Source organism: Taudactylus pleione, unplaced genomic scaffold, assembly GCF_031769625.1.
Source record: "Taudactylus pleione unplaced genomic scaffold, aTauple2 ptg000241l, whole genome shotgun sequence".
NCBI classification, from domain to species: domain Eukaryota; kingdom Metazoa; phylum Chordata; class Amphibia; order Anura; family Myobatrachidae; genus Taudactylus; species Taudactylus pleione.
Window position 1 is genome coordinate 2,224,214 of NW_028284643.1, and position 23,268 is coordinate 2,247,481.

The following is a 23,268-nucleotide window of genomic DNA, read 5'->3' on the forward strand; positions in this document are numbered from 1 at the left end:
AAAGGTCAAAGCGGGCGTTTTATGGGTGTGCATAATTAAAACAGCAGCGTCATTGACCACGTCACTGGGTTATTTTATAGCCTGAACTGCTCGCAAAATTGTGGTAGCAAAAACCAACCACAAGAATAGCGAGCAGTTCATACGCTGTTCGATGTACTCGATTAATCTAATAAATAGCGGACATGACGTATGGTGCGAGCGGCCAGGGGGCGTTTTTATAAAATAAACGAGCGCATGTTTTGTTAGCTCGTTCAGACATGGAGGCGGCAACAGACCACAAGGAGCGTACAGTTCATTTGAATAACCACCCCCTTTTTCTGAACGAGCGAGAGCTAATTGCGAGAGGCTCTGAATGAGGGCCTAAGTTAAAGAAACCATTTCTAATAAGAAATTTACCAATCCGTTCCATTTTGGAATTTAGCTTCTACAGATTAGATGCCTTTACAGTAAAGAATCCTTTCATGTCCAAACTGTCATTCTTACATCTACAATTGATGTCCCCTTGTTCAGTGATTGGTCCTTGGTAGGAAATGTTTGTTAGACATTTCTGCCTTCATGTGTACATCTGTCATCATTTACAAAGAGCCTGCACTCACAGCTCAGTATTCCGGTCCTGTTACCAGGATTATTTTTATCTAATTCTGTAAATTAATGGACAGAGGGCCTGATTCACTACAGATCACAATACTGCGTACACAATTCAACTGCGTTAGCAAGCCAAACCACTGCGATCAAACTCAGCACCACATAAGGACGCCCACTTTACTATACACACATCTGTAATACTTAGCAGGATAGTGAAACCATCGGTACAATCGAGTACCATCGGACCCATGTGTGAAACCATCGGTACAATCGAGTACCATTGGACCCATATGATTCACTATGGATCGCAATACTGCGCACACAATTCAACAGCGATAGCAAGCCAAACCACTGAGATCGCAATGCAAACTCAGCACCACATAAGGACGCCCACTTTACTATACACACATCTGTAATACTTAGCAGGATAGTGAAACCATTGGTACAATCGAGTACCATCGGACCCATGTGTGAAACCATCGGTACAATCGAGTACCATTGGACCCATATGATTCACTATGGATCGCAATACTGCGCACACAATTCAACAGCGATAGCAAGCCAAACCACTGAGATCGCAATGCAAACTCAGCACCAAATAAGGACGCCCACTTTACTATACACACATCTGTAATACTTAGCAGTATAGCGAAACCATCGGTACAATCGAGTACCATCAGACCCATACGCACACACTTGCACAAGCCCCGAACTTACTCAGAAAGTGCTAACAGCCACGCACGCCATGACACCTCACACTGCGTATGGCTTCACAGTGGATCATTTATGAACGCCCCTGAAACGGCATGCGGCCACCCCCCCATAGCCACCCACAAACGGCACTTCCTGTCAATCACTCTGCGATGGGTCTGTGTAGTCTCTGCGAGCGCCATCCCGATCGCAGTGGCCAGCTCACACACACGCACTGCGAAGCGTGCACATGCGCAGAATACAACAATCGGTTGATTGCATGTGTAATCTCAGTTGCGAGCGTTAGTGAATCAGGCCCAGAATGGGGCGTTAGCAAAGCTGAATACCGGTACTTAGTATTGGTTATTTGGACACCCCTAGAGGAGTAGGCTGGACGCTGAGTAGCCCTGAATGTAGGGTAACATATAATGTTTCCCATCTGGCGTTACCAGGTGGATTTCCCTAAATACGATTTACAGGTTCTAAAACCGTCAGATGTAAGTTTTCTCCCTGTAAAATACTGGGCAGTGTCAGAGCCGGATTTAGGCTCCAAAGAGCCCTAGGCACAGCGCTAGTTTGCCCCCCTCCCCCCCCCCTCCTTCTCCCCCTGCACACACTCCCCCTTAGGGGTATATCTACAGTTTGGGATGGTGCTAAATATTTTCTGCTGCTGCTTATTGCAGAGATAGAAAATATTCTATCAGCTCAATGTAACATATAAACAAAGCCAGGACAGCTGAGTGATGCTCCGCCCCCTGACACTATTGGCTGGCAGCAGTAATAAGGACTAATGGTGCGTACACACCGTCAGATATGTCACATGAACGATTGAACGATTTCAGACTGTATTAAAATGAATGGAAATCGTCCAAATCTGACAGCAAACACATCAGATGTCAGATATCGTTATCTGACAAGCGGGAACGCGCATCGTTCATTGTGGCCCACGTGTCAGATTTTTCTCTCAGATATGAACTATTGAACGATTTTTAAAATCGTTATCATTCAGATCTGAAGAAAAATGTGACCGTGTGTATGCACCATTACACTATAGCTGTTACCGCCAGGTATAGCCCCTTCTGTGTATGCCTAGCTCCCCTCTGATCATCAGTCTTGCTGACTGCACTGGAGGCCTTCACTAGAGCTTCCAGCAGGTTCTACAAAATAAATAAATAAAAAAGTGTTAAATTGTTGTTAAACTAGTAATAAAAAACATTAATGTAATAATATAACTAGCAAATAAAAATGTATATATATATATATTTTTTTTTGCAGAATCTGTGATATGCATATATACATATATATATATATATATATATATATGTGTGTATATAGTAAAAAAGAAAGGACAAGCGCCCAATAGCGTGGTATCTTGTGATACAATCAGATAGAATAGATAAAAAATTGGCTATTGCCCGTACCCTATGTGCACTTGTTACATAAGCATATAATGCAGAATCCCATCGCCCAAACACCGTTCGGAGTGATGACGCGGCCTCGGGGAACCCTCAGACTTGTACATTTGGTCAGCAACCTTATGAGTGATTGGTGTCCACAACGTGATGTAATTAGATAGGGGGAGGATGGGGGGCTGGGAACTAAGACAGATGGGGAAACAGAGGGACGGTTTAGGGCCTTAGAGCACAGTAAGGGAACACCAAATGATACATAGCTACCTATATAGGGATGGACAGAGACAGGTAGTGATATATATATATATATATACACTGGGAGAGGGGGTATACAATCACACACCTACCTATGTAATGATAGCAGCATGGGGAGGAGGAGGAGCAGGAAGTGCACTGACAACACAAGGCAGCTGCCAGCAGGAGAGAGGGCAGGGCGGGCACGGCACACGCACCTTACATCCACCAGAGGAGCTGTTCCTCTTCCCCTGGCACAGAGAGTGCGGTGGCCGCATAGTGCCCTCTAGTACGTCCTTCCCCACCCCGCCCGGTTAGTGCAGGGGCCGGTTATAATTAGAACAGGAGTTTTTTTCTTAATCTGAACTTGCCAGCGGCATGTGACAGGCGGGTCCCCGGGACCACCGGGCCCTAGGCGGCCTTGTGGGAAATCCGCCCCTGGGCAGTGTATCCGGCAGGTTGGAGATGAAAACCAGCAGCAATGGGCGGCAGTAGGGAAACCACCAGCAATCCGGCTCCCTAGTATGGACCTGTGCTCTGACATAGAAGGAGGTGAGGTAACAGCGAGTGCTGGGAATAGTAGTCCTGACAATAATAGTAATGGCTATTCATATAACATAAGAACATGATGTGGGTATAGTCCCTTACACCATAATGTGCACACATGTCGGTAAAAGATGATGGGGGTAGTAGTCCTGGTAATATTATTAAGCAGTTCAAAGGCAGATCTAGGGGTACATTTACTAAGATGGGAGTTTTATTGAGAAGTGTTGTTGCCCATAGCAACCAATCAGATTCCAGGTATTATCTTCTAGAGGGCATAAACCCGGGAGAAGGTAACTACGATTAGTCTGGGATAAGGGACAGGTATGCGGTACCACAAGGTAAGGTTGCCAAGGCTCTCATAGTCATGGGGCTCTAGGCCGCTGCTTACCACGGTTATATGGCACCACCATAATATTGTGAGTTTTGGGGGAAACTTTATCACACTTTCTAAGAGGACAAGTGGAGGTGTTACCTATGGCAACCAATCACATATATGAGCAGATCTGTCCAAGTAGGCCGACCTGTCACTCAGCGCATGGGCCCGGGCGGCCAGCGTTACCGTAAAGGATGGTTACTGGCTTGATGAGTTCTATGAAGTGCCAAGGGTAGGTATACCCACAGCCTGCTCAGTGAGGAAAGAAAACTGCCCTTGTTAGCTGCTGTAGGCACATCCTGCCAGTTGAGTCCAACATTGTATTTTGGACATTCTGGTTGAGTTACGGAACTGTGAGTTATCATTATATGAAGACCTGGGGGGTGCCGGAGTTGCGGGCAGTGCCGGCTCCCTCACTGTGACAGCCACATGGCAGCACTCGGCTCCTGTTACTGAGGGGGAGCCTGCACCCTGGTGTCAACCCTCGGCGGGTGACCCCCGGGTGATGCCCGCACCCCCCATGTGACACCACCACTGTATGTATGTGAATAGGGGGCGGGTGCATCGCAATCACATGACCATACATGGAAAGGCTGCAGTTCTCCCTGACAGCCAATCACCAGCCAGTAACGTTTGCAGGGACTTGTTGTAATAGCACAAAGTGCACCATCACGCTGCGCTCACGTTAGTAACCATTGGGAGCCTCATTTACAGCTAGGAGCAAACTCAGCTACAAGCAGTGGCGGGCTGGGCCGGGGGGCAGGGTGCCATCTGCCCCCCGGGCCGGTCCCCGCTGGGCCGGTCCCTATGTTGGCTTGCTGCCGCAATCGGGCAGCTACATCCGATCGGGCACTACAGGCAGGGCCATATCTAGTCAGTCCTGCAGTCTCTGTATTACCAGGCCGGAGCACCAGACGCCTGCCGCAATACATCACACACATGTGTGCAGCGCTCCCGGCTGTCTCTTCCTGTCCGTTAGCAACAGTAACAACTTGAGTTGCCAGGCGCTCGCTGCCGCGCTGCGTTGTTTGATAGCAAGTGGCTCCCAGCCTCGGCTGCCCCCGGATCTCCCTTCTTCCATTCCTCCTTGCTCAGCCACTACCTCCTCCACTGTGTGGAGAGAAATCAAAACGTCATGATGTCTCTGCCCATGCGGCGAAGCCAGGGGGGAAGTGTCCATAAAACAGCAGCAGGCATCAGTCTCCGGGTGCCTGGAGGACGCGGTCTCCATCCTCCCCACACAGCCCGCAAGACCCTGCAACCGGCACCCAGCTGCTCCAGGCAGGCGATAATTGACATGCAAGAAGTTAAAGTAAGTATAAATGTACAATACACTGGGGCCTCTCCTGCAGGTGTTATATGTGCATACATTGCTGCATTTAGGGAAAAGTGCTCCACATATATATATATATATATTTGAATACACACTACCCCCTTTTGAAGTGAGCCCCGGAGCAAGAGAATTTCTCTCTCGCACCGGGCTTGCGCACGCGCAGTGTGGCCGCTGCGTGTGCGCACAGCCAAACATCGACGACTTGCGAGCACTCAGGCGCTTGCGAGCGGGTCTGAATGAGGTTCTCTGTTTGGGGTTTGTATGTTCTTCCAATGTTTGTGGGGGTTTAATCCCACACTGCAAAAACATACTGGTAGGTTAACTGGTTTCTGACAAAAGAAAACCAATAACTCTAATGTGTATACGTGTGACAGGGAATATAGTTTTATAAGCTACGCTGGAGCAGAGATGTATGTGAATGATATTCTCTGTAAATCTCTGCGAAATGTGGGCGCTATATAAATATCTGTTAATTAATAAATAAAATAATAAATTATTATACAAAGGTTTGGGGGAGTTATAGGCATAAAATATATTATTTAAGAGTGGGGGTGTTGGGCATAAAAAAGTTTTATATATTGAAAGAAATGTGATTACGCACAATAATGTTTATAGAGAAGAGCACTGTAAATTCAAAGGGGTGTAGTAGGTATTACCGCCGGACGCATGTCCAGCAGTTCAAATCCCGATAGCGGCAGCCCGGCAAGGGTGAAAAAGGGTGAAAATCCTGATCGTCAAAAGGTAACCTAATTCTACCCCCTAACCCTCCTTAGGGGTGCCTAACCCTAATCCTCCCTCTAAGTGCCTAAACTTAACCCCCCCTTCCCCGCCGACCTAAACCTAAGTCCCCCAGGGGGGTGCATGACCCTAACCTCCCCCCGGGGGTGCCTAACCCTCCCTTCCCCTAGCCTGACTTTAACCCTCCCGGGGGGGTGCCTAACCCTAAGTCCCCCCCGGGAACCCTAAACCTAACCCTCCCTCCACCTGCGGCTGTCCACGCCTGGCATCACTTTGATCGGGATGCCGGCATCAGTCTTCCGGCCGGTAAAATGACAGGCATCTAGATCTAACATCCCTATTTGAGCCATTGATTAGGACACGCTTTCGCAGTCGGTCTGCACGCGAGACCTCGCAATCTCTTATTTAAGCATAAGCCGTTATTTATGGCCCGGTGCCCTGGACTTGCCCCCCAGGCAAAAAGTTGCCAGCCAGCCCCTGGCTACAAGGCATATGTAATTAGCCATTCAACTCAATGCTGCTGGCAGAATGTGTTTTCCTATTCAATATGCTGCGCAAATTTAGATGTGATCATTTATAATAAGATTATTTTTTGTCAGGGACACCCCAAATGATTAATTATTCATTTTTAATTAGCTTAATTTGGCCAAGAATTACATGTCATTTTTGGAGTGATATTCTGAAAAGTGCAGAATAATGGGTAAAAAGATAGACAGGTATATGGGGGGGGGGTTTGTATGGGGGGTGTTGTATGGGTGGGACAGATATATGGGGTTTTTTTATGGGTGGAACAGGTATATGGGGGGTTGTATGGATGGGACTGGTATATGGGGGATTTGTATGGGTGGACCTGGTATATGGGGGTGCTGCATGGGTGGGACAGGTATATGTGGGTGCTGTATGGATAGGACAAATATATGGGGTTACTGTATGGATTGGAGAGGAATATGGGGTACTGTATGGATGGGACAGGTATATGGGGGTGCTGTATGGGTGGGACATGTATATGGGGGTGCAGTATGGGTGGGATGGGTATATAGGGGTGCTCTATGCATGGGACAGGTATATGGGGGTGCTGTATGGATGGGACATGTATATGGGGGTGCAGTATGGGTGGGATGGGTATATGGGGGTGCTCTATGCATGGGACAGGTATATGGGGTGCTGTATGGAAGGGACAGGTATATGGGGGTGCTCAATGCATGGGACTGGTATATGGGGTGCTGTATGGAAGGGACAGGTATATGGGGGGGTGGTGTATGGATGGGACAGGTAAATAGGGGTTCTGTATTTATAGAACAAATATATGGTGTTGCTGTATGGATGGGACATGTATATAAGGTGCTGTATTAATGGGACAGATATATGGGGTTGCTGTATGGATGGGACAGGTATATGGGGTGCTGTATGGATGGGACAGGTATATGGGATACTGTATGGATGGGACATGTATATGGGGTGCTGTATTAATGGGACAGGTATTTGGGGGTGCTGTATGGATGGAACAGGTATATGGGTGATGTATGGATGGGACAGGTATATGGGGTGCTGTATGGATGGGACAGGTATATGGGGTGCTGCATGGTTGGGACAGGTATATGGGGGTGCTGTATTTATGTGACAGATATATGGCGTTGCTGTATGGATGGGACAGGTATATGGGGTGCTGTATGGATGGGACAGTTATATGGGGTACTGTACGGATAGAGCAGGTATATGGGGTACTGTACGGATGGAGCAGGTATATGGGGGTGCTGTATGGATGGAGCAGGTATATATGGGGGTGCTGTATGGGTGGGACAGGTATATGGGGTGCTGTATGGATGGGACAGTTATATGGGGTACTGTACGGATAGAGCAGGTATATGGGGTACTGTGCGGATAGAGCAGGTATATGGGGTACTGTGCGGATGGAGCAGGTATATGGGGGTGCTGTATGGGTGGGACAGGTATATGGGATACTGTATGGATGGGACAGGTATATGGGGTGCTGTATTAATGGGACAGGTATTTGGGGGTGCTGTATGGATGGAACAGGTATATGGGGGGTTTGTATGGATGGGAGTTATATGGGGTGCTGCATGGTTGGGACAGGTATATGGGGGTGCTGTATTTATGTGACAGATATATGGCGTTGCTGTATGGATGGGACAGGTATATGGGGTGCTGTATGGATGGGACAGTTATATGGGGTACTGTACGGATAGAGCATGTATATGGGGTACTGTACGGATGGAGCAGGTATATGGGGGTGCTGTATGGATGGATCAGGTATATATAGGGGTGCTGTATGGGTGGGACAGGTATATGGGGTTGCTGCATGGTTGGGACAGGTATATGGGGGTGCTGTATTTATGGGACAGATATATGGTGTTGCTGTATGGATGGGACAGGTATATGGGGTACTGTATGGGTGGGACAGATATATCGGTACTGTACAGATAGAGCAGGTATATGGGGTACTGTGCGGATGGAGCAGGTATATGGGGTGCTATATGGATGGAGCAGGTATATATGGGGGTGCTGTATGGGTGGGACAGGTATATGGGGTACTGTATGGATGGAGCAGGTATATGGGGTACTGTATGGGTGTGAAAGGTATATGGGGGTGCTCTCTGTATGGGTCAGGTATATGGAGGTGCTGTACATTTTTTATCGCAGACAGTTGAATATGCCCCATAGAAAGCCAATCTATGCTGCCCTGTGCTGGCCTTGCCCCCTAAACCTGTGCAGTCATGATGCCACTACTAAGGGCAGGGCGCTGGCTCTAGGATGTAGAGAACCTACGCAGCTCCACAGGCTGCAGGGTGCCTGCCTGGTGCATCCCTTGGACACCCCTATTTACAGCCCAGCCTGGGGAAATCGTGTTCTTATTCAAAAAATTTAAATGATCCCAAGTGTAAATCTATTTGAACATTTTAACAACCCCCTCCCCCCATCCTGCAGGACACCGTGGTCTGCTACAAGCACTATTACTACCCCAGTGGATGAGGGGTGAGATACCAGTAGTGCCTTCTATAACACAACTTATTCTATTGTGTAAAACCCTTTCTCTTTGCCCCACTGCTGGGCACATGAAGCAGATAAATGTAAGGGAAATATTCTACATGTAACAAGATGCTGATATGTAACCAGCAATAATACAGACAGCTGAGTCTGTGACCTTACATCTGCCCTTGCTGGGTACAGGCGCAGGGTTTGCAGACAGCAGGGGGCTCTGCCAAATGATTACAGTAATGTTACATCTTGTTTGGTAATAACATATTTCCCACTGATAGTATTTGGTGAGACGCCAACTGATAATAAAGCTGAGTAAGCTCCTTGGGACAAACTTTCCCCCCCAGATTAAATGTTTTTTGTTTGGTGGATATAAAGTGATGTAACAGTAGTGACTGAGGGGCCTATTCATTAAACGTAAAAATTCAATGGAGATAATTAGCTTTAGAACTCTAATGGAATTCTAGCTAATTACAGGTGGAATTCATCATTCCTCCTCTCCATAAGTATCTATTCCGAAAAGCTGTCATTTTTGCGATGACAGCTTTTCGGGAAATAGATACTTTTCCCTGCCTACACTACCTTATCGCGTCTGGAAACAGTGCTGCGCATGCGCTGTTACATCTGTAAAACCAGCGCATGCGCAGCACTGCCTACAGATGCGGTAAGTTTCGTACCCCCCCCGGCCCCCACCCCCCCCGTCACCCCTCCGCTCACCTTCCCCCCCCCCCGGACTTACCTGTCCGCGCAGCAGCCTCCGGCTCCGTCCTGCTGGTCTGTCATGTGGTTTCCCAGCAGACCACATGACAGATTAGAAAAAAAATAAACATTTTTTTTCTTTTCTAAACTTTCTTGTGCTCTGCTGGGAAACCACATGACAGACCAGCAGGACGGAGCCTGAGGACGGAGCAGAGCGCCGGAGGGACTCGTCGGGGGACCTGCACACGCGGATACAGGTAAGTGGATTCTGCTATTCGCCACCTCACAGTGGCGAATAGTAACTGCATCAAATTCCGAAAATTGATAATTTTCGGAATTTGATGAATACCACAATTTCCACATCCCCATACTAATGTACTAATGTAATAATGTACCTATACTAATGTACTAATACTAATGTACTAATGTATGGGGAGTGTGGAAATTAACGCAGGGGAACTTAGCAAGGAGAAATCTGTGATATCTCCTGTGTTAAGTCTGTTCATGAATACCAAAATAACGTTATTTAAGGAAAATGTCCTTAAAAACGTTATTTTAGTGTTGATGAATAGGCCCCTGAGTGAGGCTAAACCTTTACCTGTACATATATAAAAGCATAATGATAATGATCTGCTCATTCACACATAATCAGAACGTAAAGTGTAATGGGGAATTTCCTCCCTTACACAGTAACATACAGTACATGAAGCAGCTCTTGTGTACAGACAGCAGAGCCCAGATTGGTGCAATTATAGATGGACAATTGTCCCCACTTTTCAGTCCCTTTTATGCAGACAAAAATCTCTGCTGTGCCTCCCAAAATTAGAAACACATAAGTCTTTTTTACCTAAAAAATAAATAATTTTGGGTGATTTTGTGCATAATGTGATGTAGATTTTTAGATCTCTCCCAGCAGTTAGGAATATCCAGATGTAGCTATTATCCCCTGCAAAAGTACATATTCCCCACTTCTGTAACAACAAGTTTGCATGTGGCAAACACACTTTTGTGTTGTAGGACACTTATACTGTATAAGTCTTATATAGCTCTTTATGAATAATGGCCTGCTGACACTAACCATAGGATGTCACTTGTTTTCTTTAAAATATGATGCTCAATAACATTTGTGTTACCTATGAGACTGCAAGCACACCATGTAGACTCAGACTTATGCATTGCTACTACTAATAAAAGTCTATGAGGCGTATTCAATTGGGGGCGAGAATAACAAAAAGCCCGCACCCGTGGGGTATTCCTGCAGGTGCAGGATTTTTGCTATACAATTAGGAGCAGGGATTTTGATATTTTGAGTACCGGGAGGTTTTTTTTGCGCATTTTCAGAGCACAACCAATTTTTCCTAAAATCCACAATTTTATGGAAAATGGTCGGGAAATGCTCTGGGACCCCGGCGGTACCCCTCCTAATGACTAATTAAGCAATTGGAAGTTTTCAACTAGCTTAATTAGTTAGTAATACTCACCTTCCGAAGCAGCCCTTGTGCCTTCCTGCAGCACCTGGAGCCTCCCAGCAGCCCCCGGGACTCCCTGCAGCCCCCTCCTCAGTGAGAAGATGGAGGCGCAGAGATCACCGGAGACCCCCGGGCAAGTAAGTGTAGCTGTTTTTTTATTTTATTTTTATGCGGCGCAGGGTTTTTACAGCTGAAAACCCCATGGCCACTTTTTTAAATTGGGTATCGGGAGCACGCATACCCATGGTATTCTAATATTCTATGTGAGGGACGAGAGTTTTTTTCCTCGCTAAACTTTGCGCCCAATTGAATATGCCCCTATGAATCTCGCTTTGCCCTCCTTATAAGTTTTATTTGACTATTTGTAGACAAGAAGGGATGGGACACATTTTGTGGGTGATTCAGAGGTGCACGCAGTTGTAGTAGCGGCTGCCCCATTGGCTGATGCAGAATGTCCGAATGACCATGGCCACCGGTTAAATATTCCTAACTAAATATATAGTACTAATTCTACGTTTTTTTCTACAATTAACTTTTAAAAAGTAATGATAACACTTTTAATCCCTGCTGTTGTGCCTTAGCTGTGTCAGGGGTGGGAATCCTGGCCTCTCTGTTGTGGTGTGGAGAAAGGGGAAGAATGGTGTGCTGCTGTAAATTGGTGTTTTCTTCCTCAACCAAGGTACAGTGATATCGGGCCTGTATTATCTCATATGCAGTGTCTGTAAATTTACTTGGGGTACCACAGTTGCGCATACGCCACCCAACTATTTCCTTATACTTGTGCTGATGCCACCCGCTTTGCTCTTTCACAGCAGAGGACTAGCACTCGTCCTCCTGCCCTACTTACCATGTGCCGTTGGCCCTGATCACACATAAGAACACACAGATCTTTGCAGTGCAGCAGAAGCCTGGCGTGTTAACTTCCTGACCACACAAGACGGTATAAGCCAGCATTAGTTGCAGCAATACTGGAGTATAATAAGGGACAGCATATCCAACACCAATAACTGCTAACTTACAGATTCACAGCGCTCATATCTAACAGACCATTGGGGTCTATTTACTAAGCAGTGTTAGAAGACAAAGTGAAAGGAGATAAGGTTCCAGCCAATCAGCTCCCAACTGTCATTTTTCAAACACAGCCTGTGACATGGCAGTTGGGAGCTGATTGGCTGGTACCTTATCTAATTTCACTTTGTCTCCTAACACTGCTTAGTAAATAGACCCCGTGTCACCAATCTCTACCCAAATGTCATATTGTCTTATTTCAGGACAGGTAAGGTTTAATAGTGCATCCACTGTCATATTCTCTTCTCAGCCCAGGCGTATGTATCACTGGTAATAGGGCACAGAATGATGCTGGTTATATATATGTCCCAGTGATATTCTCAGCCCAGACGTATGTATCACTGGTAATAGGGCACGGAATGATGCTGGTTATATATATGTCCCAGTGATAAATGTACAGATCTGGGTCAGGATTGTGTTGCTCAGCAGCAAGAACACCTGGTGGGACGATCCAAAAATAGCTGTTACCATGTTTCTTCCCTGACCGAACCTTTGTCATTCCCTCCTGCACGGGTGACAGTAACACAACGAAACATATAAACAATGTTATAGACCTTCGTATCATTCCTGAATTTGACAGTATATTAATATAATCAGTTTTCTGAAGGTAATATAATAATGATTAAATAAAAACCCTGTATAGCTCTGTAAAGCGGTCTTAGGTCAAGAATCGCTCTAAAATAATAGCCATCTCTGTAGAATTCCAGTGAATGGAATGGTCTCACTATACCCTGATTTATTGATGACGGGGGGCACTTCAGGTAAGTGACAGACCATAACCCCCTAGGCTGGGGACAGATTGATCTTTTAATGGATGGTTGTTAGGGGTGAACTAGCATATCTCCCAACATTACAATGCCCCTTAGCGAGACTCCTTTTGTGAGCTGAAGACGAGCACAAGTGAACGGGGGTGCGGCAGTGTGTCCGCTAGGCCGCGTCTACTTGTGTTGGCAGTTTTTGACCACTAGTCACTCCCCGGTTACTTGTCATACTGTGGGTGAGCACAGCACTACAGCAGTGACTGCGCTGCCCCCAGCCTCTCCCGGAAACTGCCTCCCCCAACCTTCCCCAATCCCCCGCCGGACACAGCGACCAGCTGGCAGAACGATGGGATAGTGTCTGAAAAGCGGGACTACGCTGCAAAATCGGTACAGTTGGGAGCATAGTTTATACGCAGTCTTAGGGGTGTGGTTTATGGTGTTTATTATGTCTCAGGGCAGGGACCGGCCTCTTTTCAGCGAGATCCCCTCCCTCCCCTGATTTCTGTGTTGTCTATTGACCTTTTTTCTTTTGGGCGGGATACAATGGCAGCCTAGGGGCCACTGAGCTTGCTAATAGATGCCCTCTTCTCCAATACAACATTTAGGCTGATTTCCCTACAGGGGTCAGCGTCCTCGCTTTTCTAACCTTTAGCCTTTAGTGTATTGGTGGGGGGATTGGAGACCTTAGTATTTGCCTTTGAATAGGGAAATTGTCCCTGCAAGTATTTGTTGCATAGTTGCCGACATTCTGGCTGCCCCCTCCGGGAAGGGACAGCCAGGTCGGCATAGGAGGGGTGTGGCTGGGAAGTGACTCACCATTGTTGCGGAGTGGGGTTATCATGTGATCACTTCATCGCTGTCCTGCGGGCGAAGTTGTGACCTTTTTACGCCATACAATAGTCTCTCTCTTTGTTTACTCCAAGAGGCGAATTTCACGTCCAAAAAGGGGAAGGAGCCATCAGCCAGTCGCCAACTGATACGGTCTGTGCTGCGCGCTACATTATGGTCATTCGTGTATTGAAGGAAAAGGGAGCAATTTCCGATGCTGTCTCCCAGAGTAACGTTACTACACAAGGAAGAAATATGATCTTATGGAAGGTAAGTGCAGTGTAAATGACTTGTATTGTTGCAGTGTGAGCTGTAGATAATATGAATGGAAACTTACATAAGTGGACATGTTATGTAGTCTATCTGTGCATCACATCAGCAGGGTCCTGTCTACAGCGGAGGTGACAGAGATCATCTGTAATGTGCAAACAGAGCTCTGATAGTCACATGATGGTATCGGAGAGCGATAGCGTCCACAAAGCGGTCAGCCATTTACAGCACTGACCGGCACGAGGCAGCCAGCTGACCAGGTGTTATACCCAGCTCAGACAGGTAACTGGCCCCTAAAATCCCTGCTGCCTGATTTGAGGAATCTCTATAGTGCCCCAACTTATCACATGAAAGCGTGCCCGCCACCTACCCACAGTGGAGACGGCTATGTTGTGTGCCTCAGTGCTTTTGTGCCTCATGCCTCAAAGATTTTACTGGTTTCTATTGAATTACTAAGACACATTGGGGCCTATTTATAATGTAATATTTGTGGTACAGTATATTCAGCTAAAACACCGGTGTACGGGGGATACCCACAAATAATAAGTATCCCCCCCGATGGGCCAGATGTACCATAGAGGGACCGCAGCTGCTATCTCCATCATCTGCCACAGGCCCCATAGGTTTCTAAAGGGGATGTGATGCTGTCGGATTTACCATTCCCAGAGCTTGGTCCCCGCAGCTAATGCCTTATAAAGATGGCGTTGTGCTGCTGTAGCCTATGGGTTACACATCGCAAAAGATTACTGGGGGTGGAGTTCCGGATGAACCCTCTCCGACATTGGGAACAGCGCATTCGTGGTCTGTAGACTCCAAGCACATCGAGGGTGCTCCGTTATATCCCGGCGCAACTTCAATGTGATCGTGGGCGCTAATATCACCCCCAGATCACATTGCAAATGCCATTATTGATAAATGGGCCCCATTGTCAGTATCCCCTCCCTCCTCCAAGGCTACACATGGGAGAAGCCATTTCTAAGCTGCTACTGGTCCGTGCACTCACTTGTGGGACCTGATATGAGGCCTTATAGCTGAGGCTGTTTACAGCCGTAATTCACCTCATTTTACAGTGTGGGGGCGGTTATACTATCGGATGGTTGGGATGTGATTGCTTGTTGCCATGGCATCCCTGCATTGGACGTCAGAAGCCATGTCCATCCCGACCTCTCACTCACACCACAGGCAGGCTGTAGCTCCCAGCACAGACCGGCTCCTCCTCTCACTCACACCACACGCACAGACCGGCTCCTCCTCTCACTCACACCACACGCAGGCTGTAGCTCCCAGCACAGACCGGCTCCTCCTCTCACTCACACCACACGCAGGCTGTAGCTCCCAGCACAGACCGGCTCCTCCTCTCACTCACACCACACGCAGGCTGTAGCTCCCAGCACAGACCGGCTCCTCCTCTCACTCACACCACACGCAGGCTGTAGCTCCCAGCACAGACCGGCTCCTCCGCTCACTCACACCACACGCAGGCTGTAGCTCCCAGCACAGACCGGCTCCTCCTCTCACTCACACCACACGCAGGCTGTAGCTCCCAGCACAGACCGGCTCCTCCTCTCACTCACACCACACGCAGGCTGTAGCTCCCAGCACAGACCGGCTCCTCCTCTCACTCACACCACACGCAGGCTGTAGCTCCCAGCACAGACCGGCTCCTCCGCTCACTCACACCACACGCAGGCTGTAGCTCCCAGCACAGACCGGCTCCTCCTCTCACTCACACCACATGCAGGCTGTAGCTCCCAGCACAGACCGGCTCCTCCTCTCACTCACACCACACGCAGGCTGTAGCTCCCAGCACAGACCGGCTCCTCCTCTCACTCACACCACACGCAGGCTGTAGCTCCCAGCACAGACCGGCTCCTCCTCTCACTCACACCACACGCAGGCTGTAGCTCCCAGCACAGACCGGCTCCTCCTCTCACTCACACCACACGCAGGCTGTAGCTCCCAGCACAGACCGGCTCCTCCTCTCACTCACACCACACGCAGGCTGTAGCTCCCAGCACAGACCGGCTCCTCCTCTCACTCACACCACACGCAGGCTGTAGCTCCCAGCACAGACCGGCTCCTCCTCTCAATCAGAACTTTATTGCAAAGAAGCAGAAGAGTAAAATAGTCTTTCTGGTGCACTCTTAGCTGTGTATAATAGATAGTAAAAGAATATATATATAGAATATAATTATGGACACATACAGTAATACTTAACCTTTAATAATTAACCCTTATTAAAAATAAGAGTGTATTAAAGATACACTTCTTATTACCCGGGATCGAAAAAGAATAAATATAAAAATGATTACATATACACATTACTATAAGTTGTTTACATAGTATGTTTATATATGTATCACATAAAGACTGGCGCATTAATGGTTATTGTGGCAAAAATGTGTTACTCTAAACAGATTCCCGATTCTACTCATAAATGACCATTGTGCTGGTTATGTTATAGGGGAGTAGAGAAGATACTTTCATGTGTAATGTGTGAATATTATCAAACTTTAAATTGATATCAGTTCCAACACATCAATATCAGACGTCTCTTTTCTAAACATACTGCACATTATTCTATTCATTTATTTAGTTCTATCGTTATCAGATATGTGCACAAATGATTAGCATGATATGAGGCTGCTCTGATATTCATGTGTTGGAACTGAAACCAATTTAAGGTTTGATAATATTCACACATTACACATCAAAGTTATGCTGGGCATTTACCTACGCAGAGGCGTATTCAATTAGGCAGCGAAATGTCGTAATTTTCGCCTATTTGAAATATCCCCGTCAATGTAAAAAAACGGGGATAATTTTTCGTCAGCCTTTAGAAGGCGAAAAAAAATGCAGAATTGGGGTTTAGGGGTGCAGGCTTAAAAAAATAGCCTGCACCCTTGGTAATGCCCCCGTAAAACGAAATGTGCAAAAAAAAAGTAAAAAAAAAAAATTGGGGCACCCTAAAAAAATTATTTAAAATTTTGGGGAGAAAAGTAAGTATGCGGCAGGTGTTTTCTAGTATAGGCTATTAGCGGCAGGTGTTTTCTAGAATAGGCTGTTAGCGGTTAGTTAGTTTAGGGACTTAAAAATATGCTAGTACCCATTTTCATGTACCCCAAATTTCATGGGACCACTTTTAAAAATGAAAAAAAAAAGCTAAGTGCTCTTCTGCATCACAATGTTGGGAAAAAACACCTGCCGCGGCTATTTAAAAATGCAGAACACATTCTGCAGGGCTAAACGGGGGTACCCAGATTGAACTCCCATGTCTGGACATCTTTAGGGGGTTCCTAGGAGCAAAATCCAAAAATTTATATGACTTTCCGCTGAACCAGGTTTCGCCGGGTCCCGATTTCGCTACTTTTAAATTGAATACAGGGATAAAGCGGGCACGCGCCCAATACTTTATCCCCAAAAAAGCTCCGATGTGGAGTGAAGAGTCCAGCATGGACTCTTTGCTCCCTAATTGAATACCCCTATTAGAGTCTGACAAAGAAGCTGCTGATTGATATTGGTTACAGAACTAAACTACATACTGCGGTAACGCAGCTCTAATGGCGGCTCTTCAGCGTTTTCCTGCTCTCTATTAGGACTGCGTTACCCTGGTATTGTAGTTTATTTATTGTACCATTATCATGTAATGTGCAAATGATGGAGTAATGTATTTGAGAGTGATGTCATGGAGTACATGTCATGGTCTGGGCACTGTAATTTGTCCATTGTGATGTCATAGCCCTGTCATACAGACTATTGCTCCCAGGCTGTAACAGGCCAGTGTCACCACAAGCAGACTAAAGACCAGACCTATCTTACCATCTTCTTGGTAAGTGACATTTCCTAGGCTTTCTATTGGGCAGAATGGGCAGTAACATGATGCAGAAACTAATAGCAGTATAATAATTATCAGTATAAATCTGTATTCAGTAATAATTAGCAGCAACAAAGCAAATGTCAGGTCTGAGGCTGACCCTCTGTATGTATGGGTATGATTATTATTATTATCTATTATTTATATGGGGCCACAAGGGCCCTGCAGCACCTTATGTAGAAGCAGAACATACATTACTATTACATAGGGCTAATTCTGAGGTGAGAGTATAGCAATTAGTAACTTTCCACCTGGGCAAAACCATGTTACACTACAGGTGGGGGAGATGTAAGATGTGCAGAGAGTGTTCCATGTGGGAGGGGGGTGTCTGTACTCTAATCTAAATTACTGTGTAGGAATAAAGCTGTCCAGCATTTGTAGGCTAAATGCAAAAACAGCCAGTATTTAGCCTGCAGCTTATATAATCTATGTATTTGCCCCCCTTGGCATCGCTGCATGCAGTTACTCAATTAGAGGCGATTTCACCAACAACCATTTTTCGCCTAAAAACTGGAGAAAACTTTTCTCCAGCCTAGGGCAGGCGAAAAAATGTGCAAAATCCCTATTTTTGGGTAAAAATGTGGGGATTTCTTACAGAACCCTTTGGGCAGCGCCCCTAATGATGCTTTAGTGAAAAAAAAATTGTAAGTTGCGTAGTCTGGCGATAAATGACCGCTGAAATTTTGGTTAAAAAAATAATTTTTTTTACGTGGAAAATGCATTTAAGGTATTGGGTCTGGTATTTCGGATGGCCATAAAGATGCGCCAAGTGTTTTAAACATCGGACGTAGTTGGCGCAGGCAGTTTTTTAAAACCGCTTAAATAACACCCGTGCCAGCCGCGTGCACTTGGCGCACCTTTATGGCCCTCTGAAATACCAGACCCAATACCTTAAACGCATGTTTCACGTCCCAAAAAAAAATTTTGATCGAAAATTTCAGTAGGCGCTTTTCACCAAAGTACGTAGCCTACAATTTTTTTTTCGCTAAAGTATCATCAGTGGGGCTGTCCAAAGGGTTCTATAAGAAATCCCCACATTTCTAACCAAAAATAGGGATTTTGCACATAATATCGTCACTAATTGAATACCGCCCTTAATCGAGATGTAGTTGATATCCCGGCTGTCAGGATGCTGATGCTTAGAATGTCGGCACCGGAATCCTGTAACCAGTCAGAATCCCGGCGGCAGCATCCCGGCGGTAAGTATTGGGGTTAGAGGGAGGCATAGGCACTAGGGGGAGGATTAGGGTTAGACTGTGAGGTGGGGGGAGGGTAAGGATTATGCTATGGGGGGAGGGCAAAGTTTAGGATGCGGCTAGGGAGGGTTAGGTTTAGGGGCAGGGGTTGGGTTAGAATACTTATCTGCCGTTGTCGGTATCCTCCTAACTCTGTCAAGATGTTGGTAACGCAATTCTAACCGATGGGATCCTGTATCCACATCATATACACCTCCACATACCTGTCCCACATCATTTACATCTCCACATACCTGTCCCCCATCATTTACACCTCCACATACCGGTCCTACATCATTTACACTGCCACATACCTGTCCTACATCATTTACACCTCCACATACCTGTCCTACATCATTTACATCTCCACATACCTGTCCCACATCATTTACATCTCCACATACCTGTCCTACATCATTTACACCTCCACATACCGGTCCTACTTCATTTACACCGCCACACACCTGTCCTACATCATCTACACCTCCACATACCTGTCCTACATCATTTCCACCTCCACATACCTGTCCTACATCATTTCCACCTCCACATACCTGTCCCACATCATTTACACCTCCACATACCTGTCCCACATTTACACCTCCACATACCTGTCCTACATCATTTACACCTCCACATACCTGTCCCACATCATTTACACCTCCACATACCTGTCCTACATCATTTACACCTCCACATACCTGTCCCCCATCATTTACACCTCCACATACCTGTCCTACATCATTTACACCTCCACATACCTGTCCCACATCATTTACACCTCCACATACCTGTCCTACATCATTTACACCTCCACATACCTGTCCCACATCATTTGCACCTCCACATACCTGTCCTACATCATTTGCACCTTCACATACCTGTCCTACATCATTTACACCTCCACATACCTGTCCTACATCATTTACACCTCCACATACCTGTCCTACATCATTTACACCTCCACATACATGTCCCACATCATTTACACCTCCACATACCTGTCCCACATCATTTACATCTCCACATACCTGTCCCACATCATTTACATCTCCACATACCTGTCCCACATCATTTGCACCTCCACATACCTGTCCCACATCATTTACATCTCCACATACCTGTCCCACATCATTTGCACCTCCACATACCTGTCCTACATCATTTACACCTCCACATACCTGTCCCACATCATTTACATCTTCACATACCTGTCCTACATCATTTACACCTCCACATACCTGTCCTACATCATTTACACCTCCACATACCTGTCCTACATCATTTACACCTCAACATAGGTGTCCCCCTTCATTTATACCTCTTCTTGGTGCAGCATCGCAAAAATGTGGTCAGACCCTTGAAAATGCAGTGTTTGGGGGTTTCCCGCATTTCTCATATGTACCAAGGCCCAAAATGTAATGCATACCGGGGGTGGGATGAACTAAATGGATAATGTGGAAAAAACTAAATTTTCATGGTTTTACTGTATTTTCCATATGTACTATTGGCTGGTCGCCGGGGCTCTGATGCGGAGGGTAATGCCAGCTTTTGCTGGCTTTACCATATATAAGCCTATGGCCTATGAGCTTCTACCGCATTGCGCTGGTATGAGGCATCCCATCGGATCCCTCCCAGCATGCCCTGCGGCCGCCACATCACTCTGCGCATGAGCAGATGAGCTCCTGGGTCATGAAGCCGTAAGTCTAGGGTGCAGCGCTGATCACAAAGGACAGCTCATATCGGAAGAGCCGTCCTTTGCTGTACTGATGGCTTATGTTAGTGCATAGATCAGTAACATTGCGATGTCTGGCGGGATGTACTCTGCACGGTTAGTACATCACACCCGGGGCTTGGATGCAAAAATGGAGTTACCCTATAGAAGCCTATGAGATGTGAGAGGGATCCAATCATATCCCTCCCAGCACCCCCCTGCGGTGTGCGCGTCCTTCTATACATGTCCAGTAGGACAGCAGAGGGATTCCTGAGTCATAGACCCGGAGGTCCCTGATTTGCAAAGGACCGTTCTTACCAAGAGAGCTGCCCTTTGCGAGTTTCTTCATGCATAGCCGGCACGCATGTGAGTTTGGAATTGGAATACAAATGGAATTTGCCATGAGAGCGGCTGGCAGGACCCAGCTCCCACCTAATTGGATTGACCCCTCAGAATCAGGCTCATAACACAAAGTGAGCAAGTGAGACAATGACATACAGGATCACAGATTACCATCTAGATAATAATGGAGGATGACCTGTCCCGGTTACTGTTCTGCATTTCTCCACCAGATGTATTATTATGTCTATACGTATATTATATCATATATATCACAATTTTTTTTTTCACTCAACAGTTCCAACTATGCCTGAAAGAAAGCAAAGAACACCATCAGTTCCTGCACAACTTTGCCGTGCGCTATTCTGTAAGCAAAGTAGATAAAGCTGTGACATTATATGACCCCTCTCTGTGATTACATAGCGTACACCTTGGGGAAGTCATGCAGTTCCCTATACTGAATACAAGGGGTAACTACCATAGGTACTGGGGGTGCAGCCCATGGATGGGGGCGTCCATCTTCCCTGATACAGTTCCATGTGTTATATAGGATTTCCATCACTTGGCGGTACATAAGGGACCATACATACGGGATGTAGTCAATATACCGATGGCCGGGAGGCCGTCTGACTAAATCTCAGCGTCGAATTCCCAATTTGGAACTAAAGATAGGCGTCTAAATCCTGACAGATGGCTTTCCGAATGTAGGTTATCCGCCTACTGTTAGCCGTGGAGGGGGAGGGTTGGGCACCCCCAGGATGGTCAGGTTTAGGGTGCGGAGACGGGGGTAGGTTTAAGCACCCCCGGGGGGACTTAGGGTTAGGAACCACCCACAGAGTTTTAGGGTTCGGCACCACTAAGGGAGGGTTAGGGGGGAAGGGTAGGGTTACCTTACCCATCGGAATTCATCATGTTCAAGCTTCCAGCATCAGTATCTCACCTGGCGGCTATACCCAACCCCTTACATACAGCTGGCATGAGGCCACAAAAATCTAGTTATGCCCCTAACCCATGGCCATCCCCTAGGCCTTCAGGTGTTTTGAGCTCCTCCCCCGCAACAAGTGTCCTGACAGTTTTACCTTAAAATATATATTTTCCCGACCTTTTCACCTGCTCAAGTGCGCACAAAGAATCACAAATTCCCTCTGAAAAATCAGTGCCGGTTGGAATTGGCTTGTAAATGGAATTTGTGGTGTGAGATCACTGTGATAGAGGCTGTCAGGACCCAGCTCGCACCTAATTGGATTGTCCCCTCAGATTCAGGCTCATAACACAAAGTGAGACAATGACATACAGGATCACAGGTTACTATCTAGATAATAATGGAGGATGACCTGTCCCTGTTACTGTTCTGCATTTCTCCACCAGATGTATTATTATGTCTATACGTATATTACTGTATATAGATGACTAATTTTATTTTTGTACTCAACAGCTCCAATAAAGCCACCGGAGAGGAGGAGGAGGAGAGACATGCTTATACGTAAGCTAAGTAGATAAAGCTGTGACATTATATGACCCCTCTGTGATTACATAGCGTACACCTTTGGGGAGTCATGCAGTTCCCTATGCTAAATACAAGGGGGTAACTTCCATAGGTTCTGGGGTGCAGCCCATGTATGAGGGGGACCCATCTTCCCTGATAAAGTTCCAAATGTTATATAGAATTTACTTAATTTGGTGGTACATAAGGTACCTTACATACAGTTGCTATGAGGCCCACAAATATCAGCATCCCCACTGCGGGCTACTCAATGATAAGTATTGGGGTTAGGAAGAGGGTTAGGTTTAGAGGTGAGGGTTAGGCACTAGGGGGAGGGGTAGGTTTAGGCTACAGGGAGGTAGGGTTAGGTTTAGTGGTAGGGGTAGAGGTTGGGTTAGGACACTTGCCTGCTGGTGTCAATATCCTAACTCTGTCAGGATGCCGGCATCACAGTTATGACCGATGGGATTCTAAACGCCGGCATCCCGTACCCAATCCAATTAATATTTTTTTATTTATTCCCAACAAAGGGCTCTATCCAATTAGGTGTGAGTTTGTTTTATGACACATCATTTACACCTCCACATACCTGTCCTACATCATTTACACCTCCACATTCC